Raw genomic sequence first — 19,885 nt, 5'->3', positions numbered from 1 at the left:
AATAATAAGAATAGAGAATAACCGACAATACAAGTGGTGTAGTGACATCAGGGATGACGTAGTTCAGTATATAAATAACTCAAGAACAAACCATTAAGACAATGGATAATACAGAGACAACTAACAAATATAGAGTAAAAAGCATCAGCTCTATTTGACCTCATGATCCATTTCGATTATAATTCACTTTTAGAAGTATAATTATCGCACAGAATACAATCACTCTGATTCAAGGAAGGCAAAAATCCCTGATGAAAAGTTATTTTTAAACAAAGACTGGACAATCAGTAGACGAGTAGGAAGTGTCAGAGTTTAGTTTGCAGAAAGCTTGTACTGGAAAGCAAAGTATCACTTTTGGAATATTCAGAAAAATGTCTGTAGATGCAGCCAATCAGGAAATCACATGAATATGATTTTTTAAAAAATTGTCGAGGTGCGTAACCAGTAAGAAGGAGGCGTGAAATCTACGTGAAGGAAACATCTCTTCAAAATTTCATTCAAAGGGCCTCGTGAAGTCGGAAAATAATGAGATAAATTTAATTCACAAGAATTTTATCGCAAAAGGTAAAATTCTCGGTTGGGACTTTCTAATTCACTTTAACCAGCAGAAAATTGAATAGTGATTTAAAAAACATTAAGCTTCTCAGAAAGAAATTATTAGATTACTGCATGCAAGGGCATTTACCTGAACAGTGTAAATCAAAAACTTTTTGGACAAACAAACAGAGAAAAGGCTCTCAAGTAGAATACCATAGAATATATATAATGAACAATAAAGCAAACTACTACCGCACACAGAAGTTTTAAATGTTGTTCGATATAAATTCGCAACTTATGCAGACATGGTATTTGTGACAATTCCATTTATTTGTATAAATATTTTTATACCAATAAATTATGTCTGACACCTTCTCCGTCAGAACACGCAGTAGCTCAACTGTGAATGTGTAAAATTAATGCCCGGCACAGTCCCGAACATTATCTTACGAAATGTTATCCTGTACTTATAGTGGACACCACCCACTAGGAACCAGATGGTATTCTGACAGTGAGACGAACTGTCAGCCACTGAAATTCCACATATGGCATTCTGATAAGGGAATTATACCAGGAATAAACATTTAAACAGAAAAATTATTGAAGACAGGGCAAAAAACCTCCAAAATTAGGTTTAGAGTGGGCGAGAAAACCAAATAACCCAGATGGTAGTTTTTACTGGGAAGGAAGGCACTTATTTTCAACAGACCTGTACTCTTTAAAAGTACATTCCCGATAGTATAACGGACACCAATACATGGTGAAAACCGTGAGTTCTCGATTCGCTCCTGGCAGCAAGTTCGGTGGTGAATACGCTAGACTGAACCTGAAAATAAAATTATGACTTAAAATTACAAATACAAAAAATTGCAGCAAACAATGTTTCTACGCTGACACATTTTGTCAAAGTAACTACGTTAAAAAAAGGAAGGACACTGGCACTTTTTGATATATTCTATAACTGGGTGATAGTTTTCTGGTGTGTGTTCTGTCTTCAAGTGCGTACATATATCCAACTATTGCAGATTCGAACTGCAATCATATTGTACGATGACGATGGTTCCCACTACTTTACTTTCACAGAAATGACAACTGGCTATTCATTTGTGGGTCTTTCAATATATATATATATTTTTTTTTGTATCGGCCTCCTCCTCCCCTTCTAGCCGACCACACCTCACCTGTACATATATACCTTACTTATATCTTCAGAAACCTACGTTTTCCAAGCAGAAATAGAACGATATTTCTTAAAAATGCAGTTCTGGCCATTTAAAAAGAGCAGTACACGCTTCTTATGTCAATTCTGGTATCCTTTTAATATCTGAAACGATGAAGACTGCAGCAAGGGAAAGTGTTAAATTTGAAATCCACCTATAACGTACACTCCCGCCCAGGAGGTGACACGAACGCACTACACAAGATATGGGTTACAATACATTCTTGCCAGCGACCGTTCATGGTGAATCTATTCAAGAACATTCTTTGCTGCTTTGCTTTCCCCACATTGTAAAGACAGCTGACCATAACCTGAATATAATTTTAAAATAATTCTCGTGTATTATTTAAAAATACACGAGTATTATTAAATCGGCCTCCTCCTCCCCTTACAGCCGACCTAACCTCGCCATTAACCAAAATTATAAAATTACATATTTTAGAAAAAAAGCAGAATGTAATAATAATTTAAAAGGGTTACTTACATACATACATTTTATCATTTTGGAAAGGAATACACCATAGATCATTTTTCCCTGTCGTCTCTATGCAATAAATGTACTTTAACACTGCACTGTTCTCAATGGCAACCACTGCGGGATACAGCCTACCACCAATTAGTATAAGAGATGCCAAGAAGCCAGCATTCATCCTTTCAAATCTTCTTCTATTCAAGAGCTTTGACTGATATATTTTTCCATTGTTAATACCATGGCAGCTGAAAAGGTATGCTCTGTTCCCATCACTTGTCCAGAATTGTTGAAGAAATAAACATCTACTGTTGATCCAAATGTATCTGTAGGCTTTAGTTTGAAATTAGTTAATCAAATACCCTCACTGAAATGTCACCTTTACAATAATAATAAGAATAGAGAATAACCGACAATACAAGTGGTGTAGTGACATCAGGGATGACGTAGTTCAGTATATAAATAACTCAAGAACAAACCATTAAGACAATGGATAATACAGAGACAACTAACAAATAGATTAAAAAGCATCAGCTCTATTTGACCTCATGATCCATTTCGATTATAATTCACTTTTAGTAGTATAATTATCGCACAGAATACAATCACTCTGATTCAAGGAAGGTAAAAAACCCTGATGAAAAGTTATTTTTAAACAAAGACTGGACAATCAGTAGACGAGTAGGAAGTGTCAGAGTTTAGTTTGCAGAAAGCTTGTACTGGAAAGCAAAGTATCACTTTTGGAATATTCAGAAAAATGTCTGTAGATGCAGCCAATCAGGAAATCACATGAATATGATTTTTTAAAAAATTGTCGAGGTGCGTAACCAGTAAGAAGGAGGCGTGAAATCTACGTGAAGGAAACATCTCTTCAAAATTTCATTCAAAGGGCCTCGTGAAGTCGGAAAATAATGAGATAAATTTAATTCACAAGAATTTTATCGCAAAAGGTAAAATTCTCGGTTGGGACTTTCTAATTCACTTTAACCAGCAGAAAATTGAATAGTGATTTAAAAAACATTAAGCTTCTCAGAAAGAAATTATTAGATTACTGCATGCAAGGGCATTTACCTGAACAGTGTAAATCAAAAACCTTTTGGACAAACAAACAGAGAAAAGGCTCTCAAGTAGAATACCATAGAATATATATAATGAACAATAAAGCAAACTACTACCGCACACAGAAGTTTTAAATGTTGTTCGATATAAATTCGCAACTTATGCAGACATGGTATTTGTGACAATTCCATTTATTTGTATAAATCTTTTATACCAATAAATTATGTCTGACGCCTTCTCCGTCAGAACACGCAGTAGCTCAACTGTGAATGTGTAAAATTAATGCCCCGCACAGTCCCGAACATTATCTTACGAAATGTTATCCTGTACTTATAGTGGACACCACCCACTAGGAACCAGATGGTATTCTGACAGTGAGACGAACTGTCAGCCACTGAAATTCCACATATGGCATTCTGATAAGGGAATTATACCAGGAATAAACATTTAAACAGAAAAATTATTGAAGACAGGGCAAAAAACCTCCAAAATTAGGTTTAGAGTGGGCGAGAAAACCAAATATAACCCAGATGGTAGTTTTTACTGGGAAGGAAGGCACTTATTTTCAACAGACCTGTACTCTTTAAAAGTACATTCCCGATAGTATAACGGACACCAATACATGGTGAAAACGGTGAGTTCTCGATTCGCTCCTGGCAGCAAGTTCGGTGGTGAATACGCTAGACTGAACCTGAAAATAAAATTATGACTTAAAATTACAAATACAAAAAATTGCAGCAAACAATGTTTCTACGCTGACACATTTTGTCAAAGTAACTACGTTAAAAAAAGGATGGCCACTGGCACTTTTTCATATATTCTATAACTGGGTGATAGTTTTCAGGTGTGTGTTCTGTCTTCAAGTGCGTACATATATCCAACTATTGCAGATTCGAACTGCAATCATATTGTACGATGACGATGGTTCCCACTACTTTACTTTCACAGAAATGACAACTGGCTATTCATTTGTGGGTCTTTCAATATATATATATATTTTTTTTTTGTATCGGCCTCCTCCTCCCCTTCTAGCCGACCACACCTCACCTGTACATATATACCTTACTTATATCTTCAGAAACCTACGTTTTCCAAGCAGAAATAGAACGATATTTCTTAAAAATTCTGTTCTGGCCATTTAAAAAGAGCAGTACACGCTTCTTATGTCAATTCTGGTATCCTTTTAATATCTGAAACGATGAAGACTGCAGCAAGGGAAAGTGTTAAATTTGAAATCCACCTATAACGTACACTCCCACCCAGGAGGTGACACGAACGCACTACACAAGATATGGGTTACAATACATTCTTGCCAGCGACCGTTCATGGTGAATCTATTCAAGAACATTCTTTGCTGCTTTGCTTTCCCCACATTGTAAAGACAGCTGACCATAACCTGAATATAATTTTAAAATAATTCTCGTGTATTATTTAAAAATACACGAGTATTATTAAATCGGCCTCCTCCTCCCCTTACAGCCGACCTAACCTCGCCATTAACCAAAATTATAAAATTACATATTTTAGAAAAAAAGCAGAATGTAATAATAATTTAAAAGGGTTACTTACATACATACATTTTATCATTTTGGAAAGGAATACACCATAGATCATTTTTCCCTGTCGTCTCTATGCAATAAATGTACTTTAACACTGCACTGTTCTCAATGGCAACCACTGCGGGATACAGCCTACCACCAATTAGTATAAGAGATGCCAAGAAGCCAGCATTCATCCTTTCAAATCTTCTTCTATTCAGGAGCATTAACTGATATATTTTTCCATTGTTAATACCATGGCAGCTGAAAAGGTATGCTCTGTTCCCATCACTTGTCCAGAATTGTTGAAGAAATAAACATCTACTGTTGATCCAAATGTATCTGTAGGCTTTAGTTTGAAATTAGTTAAATCAAATACCCTCACTGAAATGTCACCTTTACAATAATAATAAGAATAGAGAATAACCGACAATACAAGTGGTGTAGTGACATCAGGGATGACGTAGTTCAGTATATAAATAACTCAAGAACAAACCATTAAGACAATGGATAATACAGAGACAACTAACAAATATAGAGTAAAAAGCATCAGCTCTATTTGACCTCATGATCCATTTCGATTATAATTCACTTTTAGAAGTATAATTATCGCACAGAATACAATCACTCTGATTCAAGGAAGGCAAAAAACCCTGATGAAAAGTTATTTTTAAACAAAGACTGGACAATCAGTAGACGAGTAGGAAGTGTCAGAGTTTAGTTTGCAGAAAGCTTGTACTGGAAAGCAAAGTATCACTTTTGGAATATTCAGAAAAATGTCTGTAGATGCAGCCAATCAGGAAATCACATGAATATGATTTTTTAAAAAATTGTCGAGGTGCGTAACCAGTAAGAAGGAGGCGTGAAATCTACGTGAAGGAAACATCTCTTCAAAATTTCATTCAAAGGGCCTCGTGAAGTCGGAAAATAATGAGATAAATTTAATTCACAAGAATTTTATCGCAAAAGGTAAAATTCTCGGTTGGGACTTTCTAATTCACTTTAACCAGCAGAAAATTGAATAGTGATTTAAAAATCATTAAGCTTCTCAGAAAGAAATTATTAGATTACTGCATGCAAGGGCATTTACCTGAACAGTGTAAATCAAAAACTTTTTGGACAAACAAACAGAGAAAAGGCTCTCAAGTAGAATACCATAGAATATATATAATGAACAATAAAGCAAACTACTACCGCACACAGAAGTTTTAAATGTTGTTCGATATAAATTCGCAACTTATGCAGACATGGTATTTGTGACAATTCCATTTATTTGTATAAATATTTTTATACCAATAAATTATGTCTGACACCTTCTCCGTCAGAACACGCAGTAGCTCAACTGTGAATGTGTAAAATTAATGCCCCGCACAGTCCCGAACATTATCTTACGAAATGTTATCCTGTACTTATAGTGGACACCACCCACTAGGAACCAGATGGTATTCTGACAGTGAGACGAACTGTCAGCCACTGAAATTCCACATATGGCATTCTGATAAGGGAATTATACCAGGAATAAACATTTAAACAGAAAAATTATTGAAGACAGGGCAAAAAACCTCCAAAATTAGGTTTAGAGTGGGCGAGAAAACCAAATATAACCCAGATGGTAGTTTTTACTGGGAAGGAAGGCACTTATTTTCAACAGACCTGTACTCTTTAAAAGTACATTCCCGATAGTATAACGGACACCAATACATGGTGAAAACCGTGAGTTCTCGATTCGCTCCTGGCAGCAAGTTCGGTGGTGAATACGCTAGACTGAACCTGAAAATAAAATTATGACTTAAAATTACAAATACAAAAAATTGCAGCAAACAATGTTTCTACGCTGACACATTTTGTCAAAGTAACTACGTTAAAAAAAGGAAGGCCACTGGCACTTTTTGATATATTCTATAACTGGGTGATAGTTTTCTGATGTGTGTTCTGTCTTCAAGTGCGTACATATATCCAACTATTGCAGATTCGAACTGCAATCATATTGTACGATGACGATGGTTCCCACTACTTTACTTTCACAGAAATGACAACTGGCTATTCATTTGTGGGTCTTTCAATATATATATATTTTTTTTTTTGTATCGGCCTCCTCCTCCCCTTCTAGCCGACCACACCTCACCTGTACATATATACCTTACTTATATCTTCAGAAACCTACGTTTTCCAAGCAGAAATAGAACGATAGTTCTTAAAAATGCAGTTCTGGCCATTTAAAAAGAGCAGTACACGCTTCTTATGTCAATTCTGGTATCCTTTTAATATCTGAAACGATGAAGACTGCAGCAAGGGAAAGTGTTAAATTTGAAATCCACCTATAACATACACTCCCGCCCAGGAGGTGACACGAACGCACTACACAAGATATGGGTTACAATACATTCTTGCCAGCGACCGTTCATGGTGAATCTATTCAAGAACATTCTTTGCTGCTTTGCTTTCCCCACATTGTAAAGACAGCTGACCATAACCTGAATATAATTTTAAAATAATTCTCGTGTATTATTTAAAAATACACGAGTATTATTAAATCGGCCTCCTCCTCCCCTTACAGCCGACCTAACCTCGCCATTAACCAAAATTATAAAATTACATATTTTAGAAAAAAAGCAGAATGTAATAATAATTTAAAAGGGTTACTTACATACATACATTTTATCATTTTGGAAAGGAATACACCATAGATCATTTTTCCCTGTCGTCTCTATGCAATAAATGTACTTTAACACTGCACTGTTCTCAATGGCAACCATTGCGGGATACAGTCTACCACCAATTGGCATAAGAGAAGCCAGCCTTCATCCATTCAAATCTTCTTCTATTCAAGAGCTTTGACTGATATATTTTTCCATTGTTAATACCATGGCAGCTGAAAAGGTATGCTCTGTTCCCATCACTTGTCCAGAATTGTTGAAGAAATAAACATCTACTGTTGATCCAAATGTATCTGTAGGCTTTAGTTTGAAATTAGTTAATCAAATACCCTCACTGAAATGTCACCTTTACAATAATAATAAGAATAGAGAATAACCGACAATACAAGTGGTGTAGTGACATCAGGGATGACGTAGTTCAGTATATAAATAACTCAAGAACAAACCATTAAGACAATGGATAATACAGAGACAACTAACAAATAGATTAAAAAGCATCAGCTCTATTTGACCTCATGATCCATTTCGATTATAATTCACTTTTAGTAGTATAATTATCGCACAGAATACAATCACTCTGATTCAAGGAAGGTAAAAAACCCTGATGAAAAGTTATTTTTAAACAAAGACTGGACAATCAGTAGACGAGTAGGAAGTGTCAGAGTTTAGTTTGCAGAAAGCTTGTACTGGAAAGCAAAGTATCACTTTTGGAATATTCAGAAAAATGTCTGTAGATGCAGCCAATCAGGAAATCACATGAATATGATTTTTTAAAAAATTGTTGAGGTGCGTAACCAGTAAGAAGGAGGCGTGAAATCTACGTGAAGGAAACATCTCTTCAAAATTTCATTCAAAGGGCCTCGTGAAGTCGGAAAATAATGAGATAAATTTAATTCACAAGAATTTTATCGCAAAAGGTAAAATTCTCGGTTGGGACTTTCTAATTCACTTTAACCAGCAGAAAATTGAATAGTGATTTAAAAAACATTAAGCTTCTCAGAAAGAAATTATTAGATTACTGCATGCAAGGGCATTTACCTGAACAGTGTAAATCAAAAACCTTTTGGACAAACAAACAGAGAAAAGGCTCTCAAGTAGAATACCATAGAATATATATAATGAACAATAAAGCAAACTACTACCGCACACAGAAGTTTTAAATGTTGTTCGATATAAATTCGCAACTTATGCAGACATGGTATTTGTGACAATTCCATTTATTTGTATAAATCTTTTATACCAATAAATTATGTCTGACACCTTCTCCGTCAGAACACGCAGTAGCTCAACTGTGAATGTGTAAAATTAATGCCCCGCACAGTCCCGAACATTATCTTACGAAATGTTATCCTGTACTTATAGTGGACACCACCCACTAGGAACCAGATGGTATTCTGACAGTGAGACGAACTGTCAGCCACTGAAATTCCACATATGGCATTCTGATAAGGGAATTATACCAGGAATAAACATTTAAACAGAAAAATTATTGAAGACAGGGCAAAAAACCTCCAAAATTAGGTTTAGAGTGGGCGAGAAAACCAAATATAACCCAGATGGTAGTTTTTACTGGGAAGGAAGGATTTTCAACAGACCTGTACTCTTTAAAAGTACATTCCCGATAGTATAACGGACACCAATACATGGTGAAAACGGTGAGTTCTCGATTCGCTCCTGGCAGCAAGTTCGGTGGTGAATACGCTAGACTGAACCTGAAAATAAAATTATGACTTAAAATTACAAATACAAAAAATTGCAGCAAACAATGTTTCTACGCTGACACATTTTGTCAAAGTAACTACGTTTAAAAAAAGGATGGCCACTGGCACTTTTTCATATATTCTATAACTGGGTGATAGTTTTCAGGTGTGTGTTCTGTCTTCAAGTGCGTACAATATCCAACTATTGCAGATTCGAACTTGCAATCATATTGTACCGATGACGATGGTTCCCACTACTTTACTTTCACAGAAATGACAACTGGCTATTCATTTGGGGTCTTTCAATATATATATATATTTTTTTTTTGTATCGGCCTCCTCCTCCCCTTCTAGCCGACCACACCTCACCTGTACATATATACCTTACTTATATCTTCAGAAACCTACGTTTTCCAAGCAGAAATAGAACGATATTTCTTAAAAATTCTGTTCTGGCCATTTAAAAAGAGCAGTACACGCTTCTTATGTCAATTCTGGTATCCTTTTAATATCTGAAACGATGAAGACTGCAGCAAGGGAAAGTGTTAAATTTGAAATCCACCTATAACGTACACTCCCACCCAGGAGGTGACACGAACGCACTACACAAGATATGGGTTACAATACATTCTTGCCAGCGACCGTTCATGGTGAATCTATTCAAGAACATTCTTTGCTGCTTTGCTTTCCCCCACATTGTAAAGACAGCTGACCATAACCTGAATATAATTTAAAATAATTCTCGTGTATTATTTAAAAATACACGAGTATTATTAAATCGGCCCTCCTCCTCCCCTTACAGCCGACCTAACCTCGCCATTAACCAAAATTATAAAATTACATATTTTAGAAAAAAAGCAGAATGTAATAATAATTTAAAAAGGGTTACTTACATACATACATTTTATCATTTTGGAAAGGGAATACACCATAGATCATTTTTCCCTGTCGTCTCTATGCAATAAATGTACTTTAACACTGCACTGTTCTCAATGGCAACCACTGCGGGATACAGCCTACCACCAATTAGTATAAGAGATGCCAAGAAGCCAGCATTCATCCTTTCAAATCTTCTTCTATTCAGGAGCATTAACTGATATATTTTTCCATTGTTAATACCATGGCAGCTGAAAAGGTATGCTCTGTTCCCATCACTTGTCCAGAATTGTTGAAGAAATAAACATCTACTGTTGATCCAAATGTATCTGTAGGCTTTAGTTTGAAATTAGTTAAATCAAATACCCTCACTGAAATGTCACCTTTACAATAATAATAAGAATAGAGAATAACCGGACAATACAAGTGGTGTAGTGACATCAGGGATGACGTAGTTCAGTATATAAATAACTCAAGAACAAACCATTAAGACAATGGATAATACAGAGACAACTAACAAATATAGAGTAAAAAGCATCAGCTCTATTTGACCTCATGATCCATTTCGATTATAATTCACTTTTAGAAGTATAATTATCGCACAGAATACAATCACTCTGATTCAAGGAAGGCAAAAAAACCCTGATGAAAAGTTATTTTTAAACAAAGACTGGACAATCAGTAGACGAGTAGGAAGTGTCAGAGTTTAGTTTGCAGAAGCTTGTACTGGAAAGCAAAGTATCACTTTTGGAATATTCAGAAAAATGTCTGTAGATGCAGCCAATCAGGAAATCACAATATGATTTTTTTAAAAAATTGTCGAGGTGCGTAACCAGTAAGAAGGAGGCGTGAAATCTACGTGAAGGAAACATCTCTTCAAAATTTCATTCAAAGGGCCTCGTGAAGTCGGAAAATAATGAGATAAATTTAATTCACAAGAATTTTATCGCAAAAGGTAAAATTCTCGGTTGGGACTTTCTAATTCACTTTAACCAGCAGAAAATTGAATAGTGATTTAAAAATCATTAAGCTTCTCAGAAAGAAATTATTAGATTACTGCATGCAAGGGCAATTTACCTGAACAGTGTAAATCAAAAACTTATTTGGACAAACAAACAGAGAAAAGGCTCTCAAGTAGAATACCATAGAATATATATAATGAACAATAAAGCAAACTACTACCGCACACAGAAGTTTTAAATGTTGTTCGATATAAATTCGCAACTTATGCAGACATGGTATTTGTGACAATTCCATTTATTTGTATAAATATTTTTATACCAATAAATTATGTCTGACACCTTCTCCGTCAGAACACGCAGTAGCTCAACTGTGAATGTGTAAAATTAATGCCCCGCACAGTCCCGAACATTATCTTACGAAATGTTATCCTGTACTTATAGTGGACACCACCCACTAGGAACCAGATGGTATTCTGACAGTGAGACGAACTGTCAGCCACTGAAATTCCACATATGGCATTCTGATAAGGGAATTATACCAGGAATAAACATTTAAACAGAAAAATTATTGAAGACAGGGCAAAAAACCTCCAAAATTAGGTTTAGAGTGGGCGAGAAAACCAAATATAACCCAGATGGTAGTTTTTACTGGGAAGGAAGGCACTTATTTTCAACAGACCTGTACTCTTTAAAAGTACATTCCCGATAGTATAACGGACACCAATACATGGTGAAAACCGTGAGTTCTCGATTCGCTCCTGGCAGCAAGTTCGGTGGTGAATACGCTAGACTGAACCTGAAAATAAAATTATGACTTAAAATTACAAATACAAAAAATTGCAGCAAACAATGTTTCTACGCTGACACATTTTGTCAAAGTAACTACGTTAAAAAAAGGAAGGCCACTGGCACTTTTTGATATATTCTATAACTGGGTGATAGTTTTCTGGTGTGTGTTCTGTCTTCAAGTGCGTACATATATCCAACTATTGCAGATTCGAACTGCAATCATATTGTACGATGACGATGGTTCCCACTACTTTACTTTCACAGAAATGACAACTGGCTATTCATTTGTGGGTCTTTCAATATATATATATTTTTTTTTTTGTATCGGCCTCCTCCTCCCCTTCTAGCCGACCACACCTCACCTGTACATATATACCTTACTTATATCTTCAGAAACCTACGTTTTCCAAGCAGAAATAGAACGATATTTCTTAAAAATGCAGTTCTGGCCATTTAAAAAGAGCAGTACACGCTTCTTATGTCAATTCTGGTATCCTTTTAATATCTGAAACGATGAAGACTGCAGCAAGGGAAAGTGTTAAATTTGAAATCCACCTATAACGTACACTCCCGCCCAGGAGGTGACACGAACGCACTACACAAGATATGGGTTACAATACATTCTTGCCAGCGACCGTTCATGGTGAATCTATTCAAGAACATTCTTTGCTGCTTTGCTTTCCCCACATTGTAAAGACAGCTGACCATAACCTGAATATAATTTTAAAATAATTCTCGTGTATTATTTAAAAATACACGAGTATTATTAAATCGGCCTCCTCCTCCCCTTACAGCCGACCTAACCTCGCCATTAACCAAAATTATAAAATTACATATTTTAGAAAAAAAGCAGAATGTAATAATAATTTAAAAGGGTTACTTACATACATACATTTTATCATTTTGGAAAGGAATACACCATAGATCATTTTTCCCTGTCGTCTCTATGCAATAAATGTACTTTAACACTGCACTGTTCTCAATGGCAACCATTGCGGGATACAGTCTACCACCAATTGGCATAAGAGAAGCCAGCCTTCATCCATTCAAATCTTCTTCTATTCAAGAGCTTTGACTGATATATTTTTCCATTGTTAATACCATGGCAGCTGAAAAGGTATGCTCTGTTCCCATCACTTGTCCAGAATTGTTGAAGAAATAAACATCTACTGTTGATCCAAATGTATCTGTAGGCTTTAGTTTGAAATTAGTTAAATCAAATACCCTCACTGAAATGTCACCTTCACAATAATAATAAGAATAGAGAATAACCGACAATACAAGTGGTGTAGTGACATCAGGGATGACGTAGTTCAGTATATAAATAACTCAAGAACAAACCATTAAGACAATGGATAATACAGAGACAACTAACAAATAGAGTAAAAAGCATCAGCTCTATTTGACCTCATGATCCATTTCGATTATAATTCACTTTTAGAAGTATAATTATCGCACAGAATACAATCACTCTAATTCAAGGAAGGCAAAAAACCCTGATGAAAAGTTATTTTTAAACAAAGACTGGACAATCATTAGACGAGTAGGAAGTGTCAGAGTTTAGTTTGCAGAAAGCTTGTACTGGAAAGCAAAGTATCACTCTTTGTAATATTCAGAAAAATGTCTGTAGATGCAGCCAATCAGGAAATCACATGAATATCATTTTTTAAAAAATTGTCGAGGTGCGTAACCAGGAAGAAGGAGGCGTGAAATCTACGTGAAGGAAACATCTCTTCAAAATTTCATTCAAAGGGCCTCGTGAAGTCGGGAAATAATAAGATAAATTTAATTCACAAGAATTTTATCGCAAAAGGTAACATTCTCGGTTGGGACTTTCTAATTCACTTTAAAAAGCAGAAAATTGAATAGTGATTTAAAAAACATTAAGCTTCTCAGAAAGAAATTATTAGATTACTGCATGCAAGGGCATTTACCTGAACAGTGTAAAAACAAACTTTTTGGACAAACAAACAGAGAAAAGGCTCTCAAGTAGAATACCATAGAATATATATAATGAACAATAAAGCAAACTACTACCGCACACAGAAGTTTTAAATGTTGTTCGATATATATTCGCAACTTATGCAGACATGGTATTTGTGACAATTCCATTTATTTGTATAAATATTTTTATACCAATAAATTATGTCTGACACCTTCTCCGTCAGAACACGCAGTAGCTCAACTGTGAATGTGTAAAATTAATGCCCCGCACAGTCCCGAACATTATCTTACGAAATGTTATCCTGTACTTATAGTGGACACCACCCACTAGGAACCAGATGGTATTCTGACAGTGAGACGAACTGTCAGCCACTGAAATTCCACATATGGCATTCTGATAAGGGAATTATACCAGGAATAAACATTTAAACAGAAAAATTATTGAAGACAGGGCAAAAAACCTCCAAAATTAGGTTTAGAGTGGGCGAGAAAACCAAATATAACCCAGATGGTAGTTTTTACTGGGAAGGAAGGCACTTATTTTCAACAGACCTGTACTCTTTAAAAGTACATTCCCGATAGCATAACGGACACCAATACATGGTGAAAACGGTGAGTTCTCGATTCGCTCCTGGCAGCAAGTTCGGTGGTGAATACGCTAGACTGAACCTGAAAATAAAATTATGACTTAAAATTACAAATACAAAAAATTGCAGCAAACAATGTTTCTACGCTGACACATTTTGTCAAAGTAACTACGTTAATAAAAGGATGGCCACTGGCACTTTTTGATATATTCTATAACTGGGTGATAGTTTTCTGGTGTGTGTTCTGTCTTCAAGTGCGTACATATATCCAACTATTGCAGATTCGAACTGCAATCATATTGTACGATGACGATGGTTCCCACTACTTTACTTTCACAGAAATGACAACTGGCTATTCATTTGTGGGTCTTTCAATATATATATATATTTTTTTTTTGTATCGGCCTCCTCCTCCCCTTCTAGCCGACCACACCTCACCTGTACATATATACCTTACTTATATCTTCAGAAACCTACGTTTTCCAAGCAGAAATAGAACGATATTTCTTAAAAATGCAGTTCTGGCCATTTAAAAAGAGCAGTACACGCTTCTTATGTCAATTCTGGTATCCTTTTAATATCTGAAACGATTAAGACTGCAGCAAGGGAAAGTGTTAAATTTGAAATCCACCTATAACGTACACTCCCACCCAGGAGGTGACACGAACGCACTACACAAGATATGGGTTACAATACATTCTTGCCAGCGACCGTTCATGGTGAATCTATTCAAGAACATTCTTTGCTGCTTTGCTTTCCCCACATTGTAAAGACAGCTGACCATAACCTGAATATAATTTTAAAATAATTCTCGTGGATTATTTAAAAATACACGAGTATAATTAAACCGGCCTCCTCCTCCCCTTACAGCCGACCTAACCTCGCCATTAACCAAAATTATAAAATTACATATTTTAGAAAAAAAGCAGAATGTAATAATAATTTAAAAGGGTTACTTACATACATACATTTTATCATTTTGGAAAGGAATACACCATAGATCATTTTTCCCTGTCGTCTCTATGCAATAAATGTACTTTAACACTGCACTGTTCTCAATGGCAACCACTGCGGGATACAGCCTACCACCAATTAGTATAAGAGATGCCAAGAAGCCAGCATTCATCCTTTCAAATCTTCTTCTATTCAGGAGCATTAACTGATATATTTTTCCATTGTTAATACCATGGCAGCTGAAAAGGTATGCTCTGTTCCCATCACTTGTCCAGAATTGTTGAAGAAATAAACATCTACTGTTGATCCAAATGTATCTGTAGGCTTTAGTTTGAAATTAGTTAAATCAAATACCCTCACTGAAATGTCACCTTTACAATAATAATAAGAATAGAGAATAACCGACAATACAAGTGGTGTAGTGACATCAGGGATGACGTAGTTCAGTATATAAATAACTCAAGAACAAACCATTAAGACAATGGATAATACAGAGACAACTAACAAATATAGAGTAAAAAGCATCAGCTCTATTTGACCTCATGATCCATTTCGATTATAATTCACTTTTAGAAGTATAATTATCGCACAGAATACAATCACTCTGATTCAAGGAAGGCAAAAAACCCTGATGAAAAGTTATTTTTAAACAAAGACTGGACAATCAGTAGACGAGTAGGAAGTGTCAGAGTTTAGTTTGCAGAAAGCTTGTACTGGAAAGCAAAGTATCACTTTTGGAATATTCAGAAAAATGTCTGTAGATGCAGCCAATCAGGAAATCACATGAATATGATTTTTTAAAAAATTGTCGAGGTGCGTAACCAGTAAGAAGGAGGCGTGAAATCTACGTGAAGGAAACATCTCTTCAAAATTTCATTCAAAGGGCCTCGTGAAGTCGGAAAATAATGAGATAAATTTAATTCACAAGAATTTTATCGCAAAAGGTAAAATTCTCGGTTGGGACTTTCTAATTCACTTTAACCAGCAGAAAATTGAATAGTGATTTAAAAAACATTAAGCTTCTCAGAAAGAAATTATTAGATTACTGCATGCAAGGGCATTTACCTGAACAGTGTAAATCAAAAACTTTTTGGACAAACAAACAGAGAAAAGGCTCTCAAGTAGAATACCATAGAATATATATAATGAACAATAAAGCAAACTACTACCGCACACAGAAGTTTTAAATGTTGTTCGATATAAATTCGCAACTTATGCAGACATGGTATTTGTGACAATTCCATTTATTTGTATAAATATTTTTATACCAATAAATTATGTCTGACACCTTCTCCGTCAGAACACGCAGTAGCTCAACTGTGAATGTGTAAAATTAATGCCCCGCACAGTCCCGAACATTATCTTACGAAATGTTATCCTGTACTTATAGTGGACACCACCCACTAGGAACCAGATGGTATTCTGACAGTGAGACGAACTGTCAGCCACTGAAATTCCACATATGGCATTCTGATAAGGGAATTATACCAGGAATAAACATTTAAACAGAAAAATTATTGAAGACAGGGCAAAAAACCTCCAAAATTAGGTTTAGAGTGGGCGAGAAAACCAAATATAACCCAGATGGTAGTTTTTACTGGGAAGGAAGGCACTTATTTTCAACAGACCTGTACTCTTTAAAAGTACATTCCCGATAGTATAACGGACACCAATACATGGTGAAAACCGTGAGTTCTCGATTCGCTCCTGGCAGCAAGTTCGGTGGTGAATACGCTAGACTGAACCTGAAAATAAAATTATGACTTAAAATTACAAATACAAAAAATTGCAGCAAACAATGTTTCTACGCTGACACATTTTGTCAAAGTAACTACGTTAAAAAAAGGAAGGACACTGGCACTTTTTGATATATTCTATAACTGGGTGATAGTTTTCTGGTGTGTGTTCTGTCTTCAAGTGCGTACATATATCCAACTATTGCAGATTCGAACTGCAATCATATTGTACGATGACGATGGTTCCCACTACTTTACTTTCACAGAAATGACAACTGGCTATTCATTTGTGGGTCTTTCAATATATATATATTTTTTTTTTTGTATCGGCCTCCTCCTCCCCTTCTAGCCGACCACACCTCACCTGTACATATATACCTTACTTATATCTTCAGAAACCTACGTTTTCCAAGCAGAAATAGAACGATATTTCTTAAAAATGCAGTTCTGGCCATTTAAAAAGAGCAGTACACGCTTCTTATGTCAATTCTGGTATCCTTTTAATATCTGAAACGATGAAGACTGCAGCAAGGGAAAGTGTTAAATTTGAAATCCACCTATAACGTACACTCCCGCCCAGGAGGTGACACGAACGCACTACACAAGATATGGGTTACAATACATTCTTGCCAGCGACCGTTCATGGTGAAACTATTCAAGAACATTCTTTGCTGCTTTGCTTTCCCCACATTGTAAAGACAGCTGACCATAACCTGAATATAATTTTAAAATAATTCTCGTGTATTATTTAAAAATACACGAGTATTATTAAATCGGCCTCCTCCTCCCCTTACAGCCGACCTAACCTCGCCATTAACCAAAATTATAAAATTACATATTTTAGAAAAAAAGCAGAATGTAATAATAATTTAAAAGGGTTACTTACATACATACATTTTATCATTTTGGAAAGGAATACACCATAGATCATTTTTCCCTGTCGTCTCTATGCAATAAATGTACTTTAACACTGCACTGTTCTCAATGGCAACCATTGCGGGATACAGTCTACCACCAATTGGCATAAGAGAAGACAGCCTTCATCCATTCAAATCTTCTTCTATTCAAGAGCTTTGACTGATATATTTTTCCATTGTTAATACCATGGCAGCTGAAAAGGTATGCTCTGTTCCCATCACTTGTCCAGAATTGTTGAAGAAATAAACATCTACTGTTGATCCAAATGTATCTGTAGGCTTTAGTTTGAAATTAGTTAAATCAAATACCCTCACTGAAATGTCACCTTTACAATAATAATAAGAATAGAGAATAACCGACAATACAAGTGGTGTAGTGCGATCAGGGATGACGTAGTTCAGTATATAAATAACTCAAGAACAAACCATTAAGACAATGGATAATACAGAGACAACTAACAAATATAGAGTAAAAAGCATCAGCTCTATTTGACCTCATGATCCATTTCGATTATAATTCACTTTTAGAAGTATAATTATCGCACAGAATACAATCACTCTGATTCAAGGAAGGCAAAAAACCCTGATGAAAAGTTATTTTTAAACAAAGACTGGACAATCAGTAGACGAGTAGGAAGTGTCAGAGTTTAGTTTGCAGAAAGCTTGTACTGGAAAGCAAAGTATCACTTTTGGAATATTCAGAAAAATGTCTGTAGATGCAGCCAATCAGGAAATCACATGAATATGATTTTTTAAAAAATTGTCGAGGTGCGTAACCAGTAAGAAGGAGGCGTGAAATCTACGTGAAGGAAACATCTCTTCAAAATTTCATTCAAAGGGCCTCGTGAAGTCGGAAAATAATGAGATAAATTTAATTCACAAGAATTTTATCGCAAAAGGTAAAATTCTCGGTTGGGACTTTCTAATTCACTTTAACCAGCAGAAAATTGAATAGTGATTTAAAAAACATTAAGCTTCTCAGAAAGAAATTATTAGATTACTGCATGCAAGGGCATTTACCTGAACAGTGTAAATCAAAAACCTTTTGGACAAACAAACAGAGAAAAGGCTCTCAAGTAGAATACCATAGAATATATATAATGAACAATAAAGCAAACTACTACCGCACACAGAAGTTTTAAATGTTGTTCGATATATATTCGCAACTTATGCAGACATGGTATTTGTGACAATTCCATTTATTTGTATAAATATTTTTATACCAATAAATTATGTCTGACACCTTCTCCGTCAGAACACGCAGTAGCTCAACTGTGAATGTGTAAAATTAATGCCCCGCACAGTCCCGAACATTATCTTACGAAATGTTATCCTGTACTTATAGTGGACACCATCCACTAGGAACCAGATGGTATTCTGACAGTGAGACGAACTGTCAGCCACTGAAATTCCACATATGGCATTCTGATAAGGGAATTATACCAGGAATAAACATTTAAACAGAAAAATTATTGAAGACAGGGCAAAAAACCTCCAAAATTAGGTTTAGAGTGGGCGAGAAAACCAAATATAACCCAGATGGTAGTTTTTACTGGGAAGGAAGGCACTTATTTTCAACAAACCTGTACTCTTTAAAAGTACATTCCCGATAGCATAACGGACACCAATACAAGGTGAAAACCGTGAGTTCTCGATTCGCTCCTGGCAGCATGTTCGGTGGTGAATACGCTAGACTGAACCTGAAAATAAAATTATGACTTAAAATTACAAATACAAAAAATTGCAGCAAACAATGTTTCTACGCTGACACATTTTGTCAAAGTAACTACGTTAAAAAAAGGAAGGCCACTGGCACTTTTTGATATATTCTATAACTGGGTGATAGTTTTCTGATGTGTGTTCTGTCTTCAAGTGCGTACATATATCCAACTATTGCAGATTCGAACTGCAATCATATTGTACGATGACGATGGTTCCCAC

Source organism: Mastigoproctus giganteus, unplaced genomic scaffold, assembly GCF_048544385.1.
Source record: "Mastigoproctus giganteus isolate SK-2022 unplaced genomic scaffold, ASM4854438v1 scaffold_15, whole genome shotgun sequence".
Classification (NCBI taxonomy): Eukaryota; Metazoa; Arthropoda; class Arachnida; order Uropygi; family Thelyphonidae; genus Mastigoproctus; species Mastigoproctus giganteus.
Note: the sequence above shows the minus strand (reverse complement) of the source record.